Source organism: Camelus ferus, chromosome 13 (genome assembly GCF_009834535.1).
Source record: "Camelus ferus isolate YT-003-E chromosome 13, BCGSAC_Cfer_1.0, whole genome shotgun sequence".
In the NCBI taxonomy this organism is placed as follows: domain Eukaryota; kingdom Metazoa; phylum Chordata; class Mammalia; order Artiodactyla; family Camelidae; genus Camelus; species Camelus ferus.
The window spans coordinates 40,271,846-40,286,236 of record NC_045708.1 but is presented as its reverse complement, the minus strand read 5'-3'; positions in this window follow the sequence as shown (position 1 = coordinate 40,286,236).

Genomic DNA, 14,391 nt, shown 5'->3' with positions numbered 1-14,391 from the left:
TTGAAGCAGGAGAGCTTATTTAAAAGATCAGTTTGACAATGAATGTGAAGGACTAGCTAGGGCAGGCATAAGGACATTGTCTGCATCCAGTTCCAGCAAATTTGTTGTATCAGAAATTGCAGGATCCTTCTCAGAGTCCTGTGACACTACCCACTTCCTGGACTCATTGTAGCTGGTTCTCCTAGGATTGACCATCCACCCCAGGACCCACCTGAGGCCAATCAATCACTTGTCTTCAGAATGTCAGGGCTGCCACCCCACAGCCAGGCTAACTAGCTGCATGCCTGGAGATTTGGGCTCCTCCTTCTATTTCTGGTCTAGTATGAAACACTATGTCTCAGCAAATGGGATCTGACAGCCCAAGTAACTGAAAAAGAGGCCAGGTGATAAAACTCCTGCTAGGAAAATTTTGACCAAAAGGAAACCAGGCGTGGGAGGTAGTTGGGAGCTAAAATCTCCTCTCCTGTGAACTATTCTCAGGTGCAAGTTTTCCTTGTGGTCTCTCTGGAGAAGTCCCACACACCGTGCAAACACAAATATGCCATGTCTACTCAGTTTATAACAAAGTAGTTGCCAACATAATTTATTGTTTGACATTGCTTCAATCTCAGTCCGTCCTTGCCTCACTTCCCTTTTTCCTCATCCTCGTTGCCTTGGCTTTGTACCCCTTAAATAAATCATCAGTACTCCAATCCTTGCCTCAGGCTCTGCTTTCCAAAGAACACTAGCTTGCTTACTCCAATGCATACCCTGTCTGCTCTTGGTTTGGTGAATTACCTAATCCTTCATAATTCACTTCTGGAATCTCTTCCATGAAGATTTCTCTAACAACGACCACCCTCTCCCTGCCAACTGAGTCAAACACCTTTCTATATGATTATGGAAACTTGGATTTCCATTACTCTTAGCACTTACATTTCTTGACTTTGGTATCTAATAAAGTGTGAAATCTCCCACCTTCTGTTTAACCTCTTTCATCCAATAAGGCCATTCCCAGTCACAAGAAGCTTGATATTTTTGTTTTTGCTGGCATCAGGCACAATGATTTTCATAGCTCAGGTGCTCAAGAGATTACATGGAGTAAGCGTGGGGCAAGCATGAAAGGAATATAACCAAAGTAAACGTTCTAGTTAGCTCCTGGAAGCCCAGCCATATAAGGGCACTGAACAGTTGTATGTAATTAGGGCAGCTGGTTCATTTGCAAGGAGGATCAAACAGATTCAGAGGTTCGAATGATTGGGTGGCTTAGAACACCAGTCAAGGGAGACCCCTGGGGAGGCACTGTGTGTGTGTGGTTACATAGGGATTAATGGTGCCCTTACTGATCTGTCACCTTATGTTTTCCAGACTTTCTTGTTCTGGCTTGGGAGTGCTGTCTTTGCTGCATGAGGTTAAACAGGGACTCTTAACATTCATTGCCCCAAAGGAAGGTGATGTCTCAATGGGCCATAATGAAATGAAAGTTCCACAAGGGCAGGGGTTATCTGATTGATCTCAGAATCTCCAAGACCCACATGTTAGGTACTTGGTCATTATTTTTTGAGTTAACAACTACTAAAAGACTCCACTGACAAAATTTTAAAACTGTTTCCAACAGGCTTGTTAGTATACCTAACTCCTAGTATAATGCTTAATTCAATTGCCAAGGAACCGTTATCTGCACGGTCAGGTTCATTCTTTTTCCTAAAGTGATCTACAATACACAGGATGAGATGGACCTATAAATTTAAAGCAAAGGGGTTGTGAAAATTGACCCATTAACTTTTCACCCCATCAGAGTCACACCCTCTTCCCTCCCTCATATAGGTATGTTCTCCAGGAAAAATCAATCTTCACTGATGCGGTTCCTGAAAATTTATTTTGTAGAATCAGGATAATTAATAAGGGAGAGAATTAAGAAATGCTGCATGACCTGCCTAGTAATTTTTTGGCAGCAGAGAATATATCCAGACAGTAAGTTGGAAGAATGTGAGCCAATGAAGTCTACGTTTGGAGATAATTTGGAAAGTTTGGAAAGGGAAAGAAGGCTGTCAAACAACTGCTTTGCATGTGAGAGAGATGGGGAAAGAAAACTTTGGAAATGTGACAATGAAATCTCTCCCTCTTGCATATTTGAAACACTTAAAATAACATGAAAAATAATTATTTACTGATTTTTTTTAATGTGACATTATTCTAATGCTGGACCACCAGTCATCTCAGTTTTATTTGGGTTATACTGCGGGTCATTTTAATCCTATCCTGAGAATTTGGAACCATGATTACAGTTTTCCTGAGGTGATTTTGATTTGAACTAGTATCTACTGCCTCAGGAAAAGTAATCTATTACCAGATATTGCTATGCACATGTTATGTACATACTAAAGTATGTACATCAATCTCTTTTAAAATAAGAGCTAATGCTTTTTATCATTATAGTTTAAGTGACAGTATATTGTATGGATCTGATTCTTTTTGTGGACCTAATTTTTTAAACAAGGTTAGCATGACTTTTTTGAATGCGACTTTGAATACAATTATTATGATACCTTGTAACTACCCTTTGCTCCATGCGTCTTGTGATGTCTTTGGCCAAAAGCAATATAATTGTGACTGGAGTTCATTCAGCAGAAACATTTGCTTAATCTTGTTAACATTCTCACTAATGAACCATCCAATGATCATTACTACAAAATGTGGCCAAGATGTCCAGGTGCCTCTCATCAGTTCTGGCTGTTGCTATTTTCCAGTCACTCTAATCCCATATAGCAGCCTGAGCAGGACAAGCCTGAATGTGGGAGCAATCTGCACATGATTTCATTGGTCACCGAATTCCTCTGACAACCAATTTAGGGGGGAAAAATTTTGACTTAAAATCCAATTAGGGAGTTCCTTCTCCTTCCTCTTTGAAGGTTTAGAAGATTTGGGCAATCTTTGGAAAGATTTTCTGTCAATTAGCACTTCCACCAGAAAGTAAGCAAAGAAGGGAGACAATGCAGAAATCTCAGCAATTACAGATTCTGTAATAGACCCTGGACTTTGGACTAAAATAATCAAGCATTTGCAATGAGTAGGATAGAGCACGGCATGGAAGTGTCGAAAGATAATTAGAAGCAGGAGTAGGAACATTCTAAAACTTGTTTGGAGGGATATGTTGGGAGAGAGCTGAATAAGTAACACTGCAGAGAGCATTCCCTCTGCCACCTTCCATGATCCCAGTCTAGCTCCTGGCGCTCCTGAAAGGAATTTCCACGATTTGACTCCGTCTGCCTAGTTGATGTTCTTCATTCTTAAGATCTCTGCTTAGTCATCACTTCCTCAAAGACCTTCCACCAGCCCAGATTAAACATGTCTGTGAATACACTTTCATCTGCCCATCTTCAAGTTCCATGAGGACAGGGTTCTCTTCCCACCGTGTCTCAGTGCCACATGAAGTAAGGGTTTGGTAGCTTGCTGAATGAATTTCTTTTTTTGGACTTAAATTTCCTCTACCTTTTAAAAGGAGGAAGTTGGAGATTATTAAGAAACTACTAAACACTAATGTGACAGCTCTTCAGATTATAGAAAAGACATTCATCTGCCCTAGGGCATACCAACCCCTCCACCAAAGAAGTCTTGGGCAGTCTGGAAGTTACAGTTTTGAGTTCTCATGAGAGTGCTTCAAACACCAGATTTCTAGGGATTGGGGGAGAGCTTCTGAAGCCCATTCTTGAACCGTTTGGGAAATGTGGACTCATACAAACCATATCATCTTTAAAATATCTGTGCAGGATATTGTGTGCATGCTGATAGAAATGGATCTACTATTTTATTTTTTAAACCCCAAACATGCTCAAATGAACCTCAGATTAAAATCTCAAATGGCTGTTTTCTTAGTTTCTTAAAATTTTTTTTTCCTTTTGGCATGTCAGTAACTAATAAATTGCAGTAAAGCTTGAGTTTATACTAGCTCATAGGTGATTACACCAGACAAGTAGTTTTCCCAAACCCTAGAGCCCCTTGGAAAATTAAATAACCCACATATGGAAGGAATAAGCAGACAGAGGGGCCCCTACCTACCTGCATTCTCTAGCTGCTGAAATTGTGTTTTGATAAGAGGAAACAGGGCAAAGAGGAATTGATAGGCTCCTAGACACTGAAAACTAAAACCCTTGTTGCTGTAAATACTGCACTGAATAGGTCAGCCAGGCCTGAGGGTCTGTTGCAGGACTGCAGAACTTGGCCCTAATCTAAATTTTTAGTCTCCATTCCATTCCTACCTCTTACTATACTTTACCACCCCCCAAACATCATTACATTATGTAGTGTAGAAATAGGGCCACATCTGTCAGGTTACTTCAGTCTATCCCTAAACTCTCCATATTTTATCCCTGGCTGTCCATGGCCCCCACATACCATTTCATTAACTTGTCCAACAACCTTATGAGATAGCTGGTAGTGTCCACATTTTTAATTTGAGAACAGAGAGGCTCAGATATTGCCAACTAGCCCATAGATACACTCAAAAGAACTCAGAAGATTGAGGATTTGAAAGGAGTTCTATAGATCCCCATGTCCCTGTCCTTTATGTTATTATATACCATTATCCCCTGAAACACCAATAATACACCCCATTTTTAAAAAGAAACTACCATAATAGACCCCAAAAATAAAGCTGTAAAAATAAAAGTGAAATACCAGGATGCCTGCACCTCATGTGCTGGCACGCCCTGGCGACTCTGCCACCACAAGACTGCCCGAAGCCACATAAGCCCAGACGTATCCCACACTTGGTGGACAGTGAGTTGGATCTGCCAAGATAATGGAGTAGAGAGAACCTAAGCTCACTTCCCCACACGGACATACAAAAAGTTCTAATTATTGATAGAACAAGCATTAATAAAGACTAGAACCTGCCAGAAAAAGATCTATAACTAAAGATACAAAGAAGAAACCACAACAAGATAGGTAGGAGGGGCAGAGTTCAGTGTAGTCAAATCCCATATCCTCGTGTGGGCAACCCACAAACTGGAGAATAATTACATGGCAGAGGTTCTCAACAAGGAGGGAGAGATCTGAGCCCCACTTCAGGCTCCCCAGGATCCTGCACTGGGAAGACAACCCCCTGATCATTTGGCTCTGAAGGCCAGTGGGGCTTACTTTAGGAAGTCTCAGGGAGCTGGGGGAAACAGAGACTCCACTCCTAAAATGTACAGAAAAAAATCTCACTCATTCTTGGACCCAGGGCAGAAGCAGTAATCTGAAAGGAACCTGGGTCAGACCTACCTATGTATCTCAGACAATCTCACAGAGAGGCAGGAGAAAACTGAAGCTCACCCTCGGGACACAGACACTGGCAGAAGCCATTTGGAGGGACTTGTTCTACCATGTGAATACCGGTGCAGGCAAGCACCATTTTGGACTCCTCCCTCTAGCATATTAACCTCAGGACCCAGACTTGCCCCCACCCAACAGCCTGTAGGCATTAGTACTGGGACGCCTCAAGCCAAGGAACTAACTGGATGGTGACATAGCCTTACCCACCAGCAGAGAGGCTGCCTTAAGATCCCCTGAGCCCACAGCCAGCCCTGGATACAGTCCTATCCACCAGTGGGTCCAGGACCCAGCCCCAGACACCAGTGCACAGGCTCTAGAACAAGGATTTCCAGGGCTCTGCAGCCAGGAACCCAGCTTCACCCATCAGTATGCAGGCACCAGCCTCAGAATCCACAGGCCTACCCATCAGTGAGCCTGCTCTAACCTTAGGACTAGCTTCACCCATCCCACCAGCAGGTGGACACCAGGTTGAGGAAGACTGCAACCCTACAGCCTGTGGACCCAGTTCATATACCAGAAAGCCAGCACCAATCCTGGTACAAGCTGGGCCTTGGCCCTACCAATCAGCAGGCCAGCATAAACTTTGGGATACCCTAGATGCCACAGCCAGCTGTGTCAGGAATTGGCCCCACCAACCAGCAGTCCAACACCAGCTCTGGGACCTCTGAGCCCTACAGCCAGACCCCAGGACCTACCTATGCCTGACAGTGGGCTGGTACTAGATCCAGGACCTAGTTTCACCCACTGATGGGATGGATACTAGCCCCAGGATCTCCTGGACCCCCAACTCTGTGAGCAAGCACTGGTCCCAGGGTCCTCCAGAGTTCTGCAGTCAGCTGCCTCAAGATCCATCCCCACCAATCAGGAGCCAGCAGCCTCTGCACAAGGGAGGGCCTGGCAACCAACCAGACCAAGAGCACACCTAGAGCACATAAGGGAGTGTGCTGCTGGAATGCACAGGATGTCTCCTATAAAAAGGCCACTTCTCCAAGGTCAGGAAATGTAACCAACCTACCAGATACATAGAAATAAAAACAAGTTACGTAAAATGAGGTGACAGAGGAAAGTGCTCTAAATGAAGGAATGAGATAAAACCCCAGATGAAGAACTAAATGGAGGTAGGCAATCTACTTGAAAAAGAGTTTAGGGTAATGATTATAAAGATGATCACAGAACTCAAAAAACAATGGGTGCACAGTGAAAAGTTAGAAGCTTTAACAAAGAGTTGGAAAATATAAACAACAACTAAACAGAGATGAAGAATAAAATAACTAAATGAAAAATATGCTAGAAAGAATCAGCAGTAGACTAAACGATACAGAGGAAGGCATCAGCAAGATGGAAGATAGAGTAGAGCAAGTCACTGATGCTGAAAAGAAAAAAGAATGAAAAGTAATGTGAACAAATTTAAGAGACCGCTGGGAAAACATCAAGCATAATAACACTTACATTATAGGGCTCTCAGAAGGAGAAGAGAGAGAGAAAGGGGCTGAGAACTATTTGAGGATAAACAGTTTAAAACTTCCCTAACCTGGAAAAGGAAACTTTGCTCTCTGGACTTGGATGTCTGAGAGTCTCAAACAGGATCAACCCAAAGAGGAACAGACCAAGACACATTGTAATTAGAATGGCAAAAATTAAAGATACAGTATTATAAAGTAGCAAAGGAAAAGCAACAAGTTACATACAAGGGAACTCCCATAAGGCCATCAGCTGACTTTTCAGCAGAAACTGCAAACCAAAAGGGAGTGGCATGGTATATTTTAAAGGGGTAAAAAGGAAAAACCTATAACCAAGAATACTCTACCCAGCAAGGCTCTCATTCAAATTTGATGGAGACATCAAAAGTTTTAGAGATGAGCAAAAGCTAAGAGCTCATCATCACCAAGCCAGCTTTACAAGAAATGTTAAAGGGACTTTTCCAAGCAAAAAAGAAGAGGCAACAACTAGCAACATGAAAATTTTGAAATGAAAAAGCTCATCAGTAAAGGCAAATATACAGTAAAGATAGAAAACCAACTACGTACAAAGCTAGTAGGAAGGTTAAAAGAAAAAATACTAAGATGATCTATATCCACACAAAGCAGTTAAGATGTAAAATATGATGTCAAAAAAACCCAAACAAACCAGTAATCATGAGGGGAGGAGAGTACAAATACACGGTTGTTAAAATGCATTTGAAATTAAGAGATCAGTAACTTAAAATCATATATGTATAGATATATATATATAGAGAGAGATACAGATTGCTATATAAAAGACTCATGGTAACAACAAACCAAAAACCTGCAACAGATATACACAAAAAGAAAAAAAGTTATCCAAACATAACACCAAAGACAGTCAACAAATCACAAGAGAAAAAAAAAGAAAGGAACAAAAAAGAACTACAAAAATAACCCCCAAATGATTAACAAAACAGCAATAAGAACATGTACATCAATAATTACTTCAAATGTAAATAGATTATGTGTTCCAATCAAAAGACAGTGGCTGAATGGATACGGAAACAAGACTCGTATATACACTGACTACAAGAGACTCAGTTCAGATCTAAAGACACACAGACTGAAAGTGAGAGGATGGAAAAATGTATTTGTGCAAGTGAAAATCAAAAGAAAGCAAAGTAGTGATACTTAGACAAAATAGACGTTAACACAAAAACTGTAACAAAAGACAAAGAAGGACATTACATAATGATCAAGGGATCAATTCAAGAAAAAGATATAACAATTGTGTGTATATATATGTGTGTGTGTGTATATATATATATATATATATGCACCCAACACAGGAATACCTACATACATAATGCAAATATTAAAAGACATAAAAGGAGAGATTGACAGTCACATAATAATAGTAGGGGACTTCAACACTCCACTTGCATCAATGGACAGATCATCCAGACAGAAACTCAAGAAGGAAACACTGGCCTTAAATGATACATTACACTAGATGGACTTAATAGATACATATAGAATATTACATCCAAAAGCAGCAGAATACACATTATTTTCAAATTCTCCAGGATAGAGCACATGCTAGGCCACAATACAAGCCCTGGTAAATCTAAGAAAACTGAAATCACATCAAGCACCTTTCCCAACAACAACAACACTATGAGACTAGGAATCAACTACAAGAGAAAAAAAAACTGAAAAAAACAAAATATTTGAAGGATAAACAATATAATACTAAACAACCAATGGTTCACTGAAGAATTCAAAGAGGAAGTCAAAAAATATCTGGAGACAAATGAACATGAAAACGTAAGAATCCAAAACCGGTGGGATGCAGCAAAATCAGTTCTAAGAGGGAAGCTTATAGAAATATAAACTTACCTCAGAAAATCAGAAAAATGTCAAACAACTTAATCTTATACCTAAAAGAACTAGAAGAAGAAGAATAAATAAAACCCAAAATTAGTAAAAGAAATCATAAGAATCAGAGCTGAAATAAAAAAAAAATAGCAGTCAAAAAATAGAAAAGATCAATGACACTAAGAGCTAGTTCTCTGGAAAGATACACAAAATTATAAACCTCTAGCCAGAATCCTCAAGAAAAGAGGGCCCAAAGCAATAAAAAGAGAAATAGAAAAGGAGAAGTTACAATATATTGTGTTTCTGTGGTATTGCTTATAAGAGATGGTTATGAACAACTATATGCCAATAAAATGGATAACCTAGAAGAAATGGACAAACTCCTAGAAATGTACAATCTTCCAAGACTGAATTAGAAAGAAATAGAAAATATAAACTGACCAATTACCAGTAATGAAACAGAATCAGTAATAATAGTTTTAAAAACCTCCCCAAAAACAAAACTTCAGGACCAGATGGATTCACAGGTGAATTCTACCAAATATTTAGAGAACAATCAATACCTATCCTCAAACTATTCCAAAAAATTCCAAAAACTACAAAAAAAAAAAAAAAAAAAAAAAAAAAGGAAATCTTCTGAACTCTGGAGGCCAGCATCACCCTGATACCAAAACCAAAGATATCACACACACACACACAAAAGAAAACTACAGGCCAAAATCAGTACCATAGATGCAAAAATCTTCAAAATGTTAGTAAATCAAAACCAACAGTATATTAAAAAGATTATACATCATGATCAAGTGGGATTTAACTGAGGAATATAAAAATGGTTCAATATCTACAAATCAATCAATGTGATACACCGCATTAACAAACTGAAGGGAAAAAGCTATATGATCATCTCAATAGACACAGAAAAAGCTTTTAACAAAATTCAACATCCATTAATGAAAAAAAACTCCAGAAAGTGGGTATAGAGGAAACACACCTCAACATAATAAGGGCCACATATATTAATTCTACAGCTAACATCACACTCACCAGTGAAAAGCTGAAAACACTTCCTCTAAGGTCAGGAAGAAGACAAGTATGCTTACTCTTGCCACTTTTATTCAATGTAGCTTTGGAAGTCCTAGCCACAGCAGTCAGAGAAGATAAAAATAAAAAAGGAATCCAAATTGGAAAGAAAGAAGTAAAACTGTCACTTTGCTGATGACATGACACTATATATAGAAAATGCTAAAGACACTATCAAAAAACTACTAGAGCTCATCAATGAATTTGGTAAAGTTGCAGTATACAAAATTAATATACAGAAATCTGTCACATATCTAAACACTAATAGTGAACTGTCAGAAAAAAATTAAAGAAACACTCATTTATAATCACATCAAAAAGAGTAAGATATGTAGGAATAAATCTACCTAAGGAGGTAAAAAATTTGTACTTGAAAACTGTAAATCTAATGATGAGAGAAACTGAAGGTGACATGAACAGATGGAAGGATATACCATGTTCATGGCATAGAGATACTAATATTGTTAAAATGACCACACTGCTCAAGGCAATCTACACATTCAGTGCAACCCCTATCAAAATGCCAATGACATTTTTCACATATACAATAAGGGAAGACTGGACAGTGACATGTGAAAGAATTAAATTAGAACATCTTCTCAAACCAAATACAAAACTAAACTCAAAATGGATTAAATATCTAAATATAAGACTGGAAACCATAGAACTCCCAGAAGAAAATACAGGCAGAACACTCTGACACAAATAGTGCAATTTTTTTTTTAGAGCTGCTTCTAAGGCAAAGGAAACAAAAGGAAAAAATAAACAAATGGGACCTAATTAACTTAAAAGCTTTTTTGTACAGCAAAGGAAACCACTGGCAAATAGACAACCTACTGAATGGAAGAAAATATTTGCAAAAAATATGGCTAATAAGGGATTAATATAAATACATATATAAAAAGCTCATACAATTAAAAATAAAAAAAAATTTTAAAATGGGCAGAAGGAATGAACAGACATTTTTTCCAAAGAAGATACACAAGTGGCCAACAGGCACATGAAAAGATGTTCAACATCACTAATCATCAGAGAAATGCAAACTAAGATCACAATGATAAACTACCTCACACCTGTCAGAATGGCTGTCATCAAAAGAACACAAATAAATGTTGGTGAGGATGCAGAGCAAAGGGAATCCTGTACACTGCTGGTGGGAATATAAATTGGTGCAGTCACTGTGGAAAATATTATGGAGGTTCCTCAAAAAACTAAAAGCAGAACTATACTATATGATCCAACAATTCCATTCCTGGATATATATCTGAAGAAAACAAAAATACTAATTTAAAAGGATATATGCATCCCAATGTGCACAGTATTATTTATAATAGCCAAGAAATGGACACAACCTAAGTGTCCATCAAGAAATGAACAGATAAAGAATACGTAGTATATATAGATACACTCAGCCATAAAAAAAGATTTTGCCATTTGCAACAACAAGGATGGACCAGGAGAATATCATGTTTAGTGACATGTCAGAGAAAGAAATACTGCATGTTATTATTTATATGTGGAATCAAAAAATAAACAAGTGAATATAACAAAGCAGACTCATAGATATAGAAACAAACTAGTCATTACTAGCGTGGAGGTGGGGGAGTGGCAAGAGACAGGTAGGTGATTAAGAGGTATAAAGTACTGTGTATAAAGTAAGCTACAAGGATATATTGTACAACACAAGGAATATAGTCAATATGTTATAACTACCTAATCTTTAAAAGTTGTGAATCACCTATGTTATACACCTGAAATTTATATAATATTCATATATATATTCAACTATACCTTAATTTAAAAAATAAAACAAAAATGAAATAAAAATTTAACCCAGAATAATTAAGCTACAAGTATTGGGATTTGGGGGTGAGTATTGAGAAGCAGAGTCAAAGGGGGAAAAGAAGGTAAGGAATACAGTCAGAAACTCCTAGTGGCCAAGTGGATGAACCAGTTACGAAGAACTATTTAAATACTCAAGTTGAGGCTGGGATTGATGCTGTGGTATGAGATCCCCTCCATGGTCCAACCACTCAGGAAGAGTCTGGGGCTGCACAGCTGGCATCATTGTTTGCAGGAGTGAAGGATGAGGTGGTTTTCACTGTGGAATAATGTAATGTGGAAAATTACATTCCACATTATGTGTATGTGGACAGCCAGGTGATTAAGAAAATGGTCTAATTCATGAAGATCAGGAACCCATAGCCACAGCCATTACAACTAGGAGAAATATAAACCTCTCTGGAAAACTCCCACCCAAGATCCTCAAGGACATTAGAAGGGTAGTGAGTTTCTCATCTTGTGAAATGACAGTTTAAGCCAAGTACTTTTCTATCCCAAAGATCAGGGTAACTCATCTTGTGTCTTCACGATACCTGAAAACATATATAATCATAGTAAAAGCTTCTCCATAACCACCCTGACAAGCACAACTCACTGCTCCAGTATCTGTGTTCCCACTGCATTTTGTTACAACATGTACTGTTTTATGACCACATAATCTGGTGGAAGAGCGTGTGTCCTCACACCCGTGCCTCTAGTACACATCATGAAAACAGGCAGAAGATACACAGTAACAGTTTAAACTGTTTTTAAAACCAAATCTCCAAATTAATAGCTGTGTATGTTGTCTGTTTCCATCAATTCTGTTTAGTATCCTTCTGTAACTCTGAGTTGAATTTCCCAGAAGGTAATAATTTTTATTGCTTCCAAAGCCATCAATTATTTTTCTGTTTATATGGCATGTTATGTTTCAATTTTCCTTCAGACACCCAGTTGGGATACACACTTTGGTAATGTAAACCCAAATTAATTTGCACAGTTTTGCTTGACTGGGCCTTTTTTTTTTTTTTTCCTTGAAGTCATGCTCCATGAAAAATTCTAACCAGGTGAGCCTTGGCAAAGCAGCAGTTCCTCCCACGGAACGTAGGGAGGAATCATCAAGGCATGAACTAAGAGGAGGCAGGTAATTGCCTAGCCTATTTGGGGTCTTTGTCTAATATTGACTTTTAATTATGAAGGCTGAATGTTTGTTTTCTTATGGGATCCATTTCTGCCCTTTGGTTATTGACACAGTTGGAATATGAAACATGTTTACCTTTTTTTAATGGGTGTGGATGGGTGCATTTCTATTACAGTAATATAATCTCAGCATCAGTTCTTGTAAACTCTGATTATACATCTGTTTTGTGGGAGTTTCTAACTAAATGCCCTGCATGTTCTGGTCCATTTTAGATCTTTATACTCTACAACCTCACTAAAAATGTATTAAGCATGGGCCACCTGTTCAGAAATAGGTATCAACACCACAGTTTGTGTTTAACCGGGGGGCTGGCCTGTAGGAGGGCTTTGTCAAGGGCTGGAATACAATGAGAATGGAAAAGCCTACCTCCTACCCTAGGACCTGCATCTTGGGGCTCTCAGCAATGGTGGGCTCTTCCAGAGCAGTGTGCTGAGTGCTGCTGTAGCAATAGGCATGGGCTCTTTGGATCCAGAAATACTATTTCCAGAAATCTATCCTAAGGAAATAATCTGGGATGCAGAAACGACTTACACAGACATGGCTCACACAGTGAGCGTCGCTGTTGGCTGACCCCGTTCATGCCGATAGGGTTCACGCAGTGTGTTATTTAACAGTGGGAAAATTGTGGAAACAGTGGGAACATTGTAATTAGCCAATTTGCTGTTATAATATAAAATAACAAGAAAGCACAATGTGTTAGCTATTCTGTGCCAGGCAAAGTTCAAAGTACTTAATCTGAATTAACATATTAATTCTCTCAATAACCCTATGCGGGTATCATTACCATTATCACCGTTTTATGTATAAGAAAACTGACACTAAAAAGTTAAATAACTTATCCAAGTTTACTGAGCAGGCAGTTATTTGACAGGCAGGGTGGCTTCAGAGCCTGTCTTATGTTACAACCATTAAAAATGTTTATATATCTTATAATGATAGGGAGACAGGCTTATGATAGTTACATAGAGTTGGATACATACTTCTAATCTTAGCCTGGGTTCTCCTAGAAAGCCCAGCCTAAGATAAGGACTTGCTAGCATGTAATTTATTTGGGGAAGTTATTTCAGGAAAGAAGAGTAGGGGGATGGTGGAAAAGCCAGTGCAAGGATGCATTATCCAGCTTGTCACCTCTGAGCAAGGGGGGAACCCTCAGAGGAGCTAGAGAGAATGTGCCTCAGAATCACTTACTCAGTGGATGGGGAAGGGGAGGTTATGTCTGACTCCATCAGTCAAGGCTGACCCACTGGTGTTGCCTCCCTCTCTGTCCAGAGCAGCACAAGCAAGAGTACTGAGTGAGTCCCCAGGGACCTCTGCCTCTGAGGTATCAGGGAAGACCTAAGACAGAAAGCAAGAAACAGGATGTGCTGGAAACTTACACCTACACAAAGCTGGTGCTGCAGCAGTGGGTAAAGGGAAGGGAGGGCTGGAGGACAAGAGGCAGTACACAAGAGGTGTATGAAACCAGCCATCCTTCACACCAGCCAGGTCCATCACAATTTCTGCTCTGTCTTGAGGTGGCTCAGTGCAGTCTCCTCCTATGGACCTTGCCCACTGCAGTCTCTTTGAGATTTTTTAAAAATTTTGTTTTTGAAGTATAGGAAATTTACAATGTTACTTTCAGGTGTACAGCAAAATGACTCATTTACACATTCACATACATACGTATTTTCT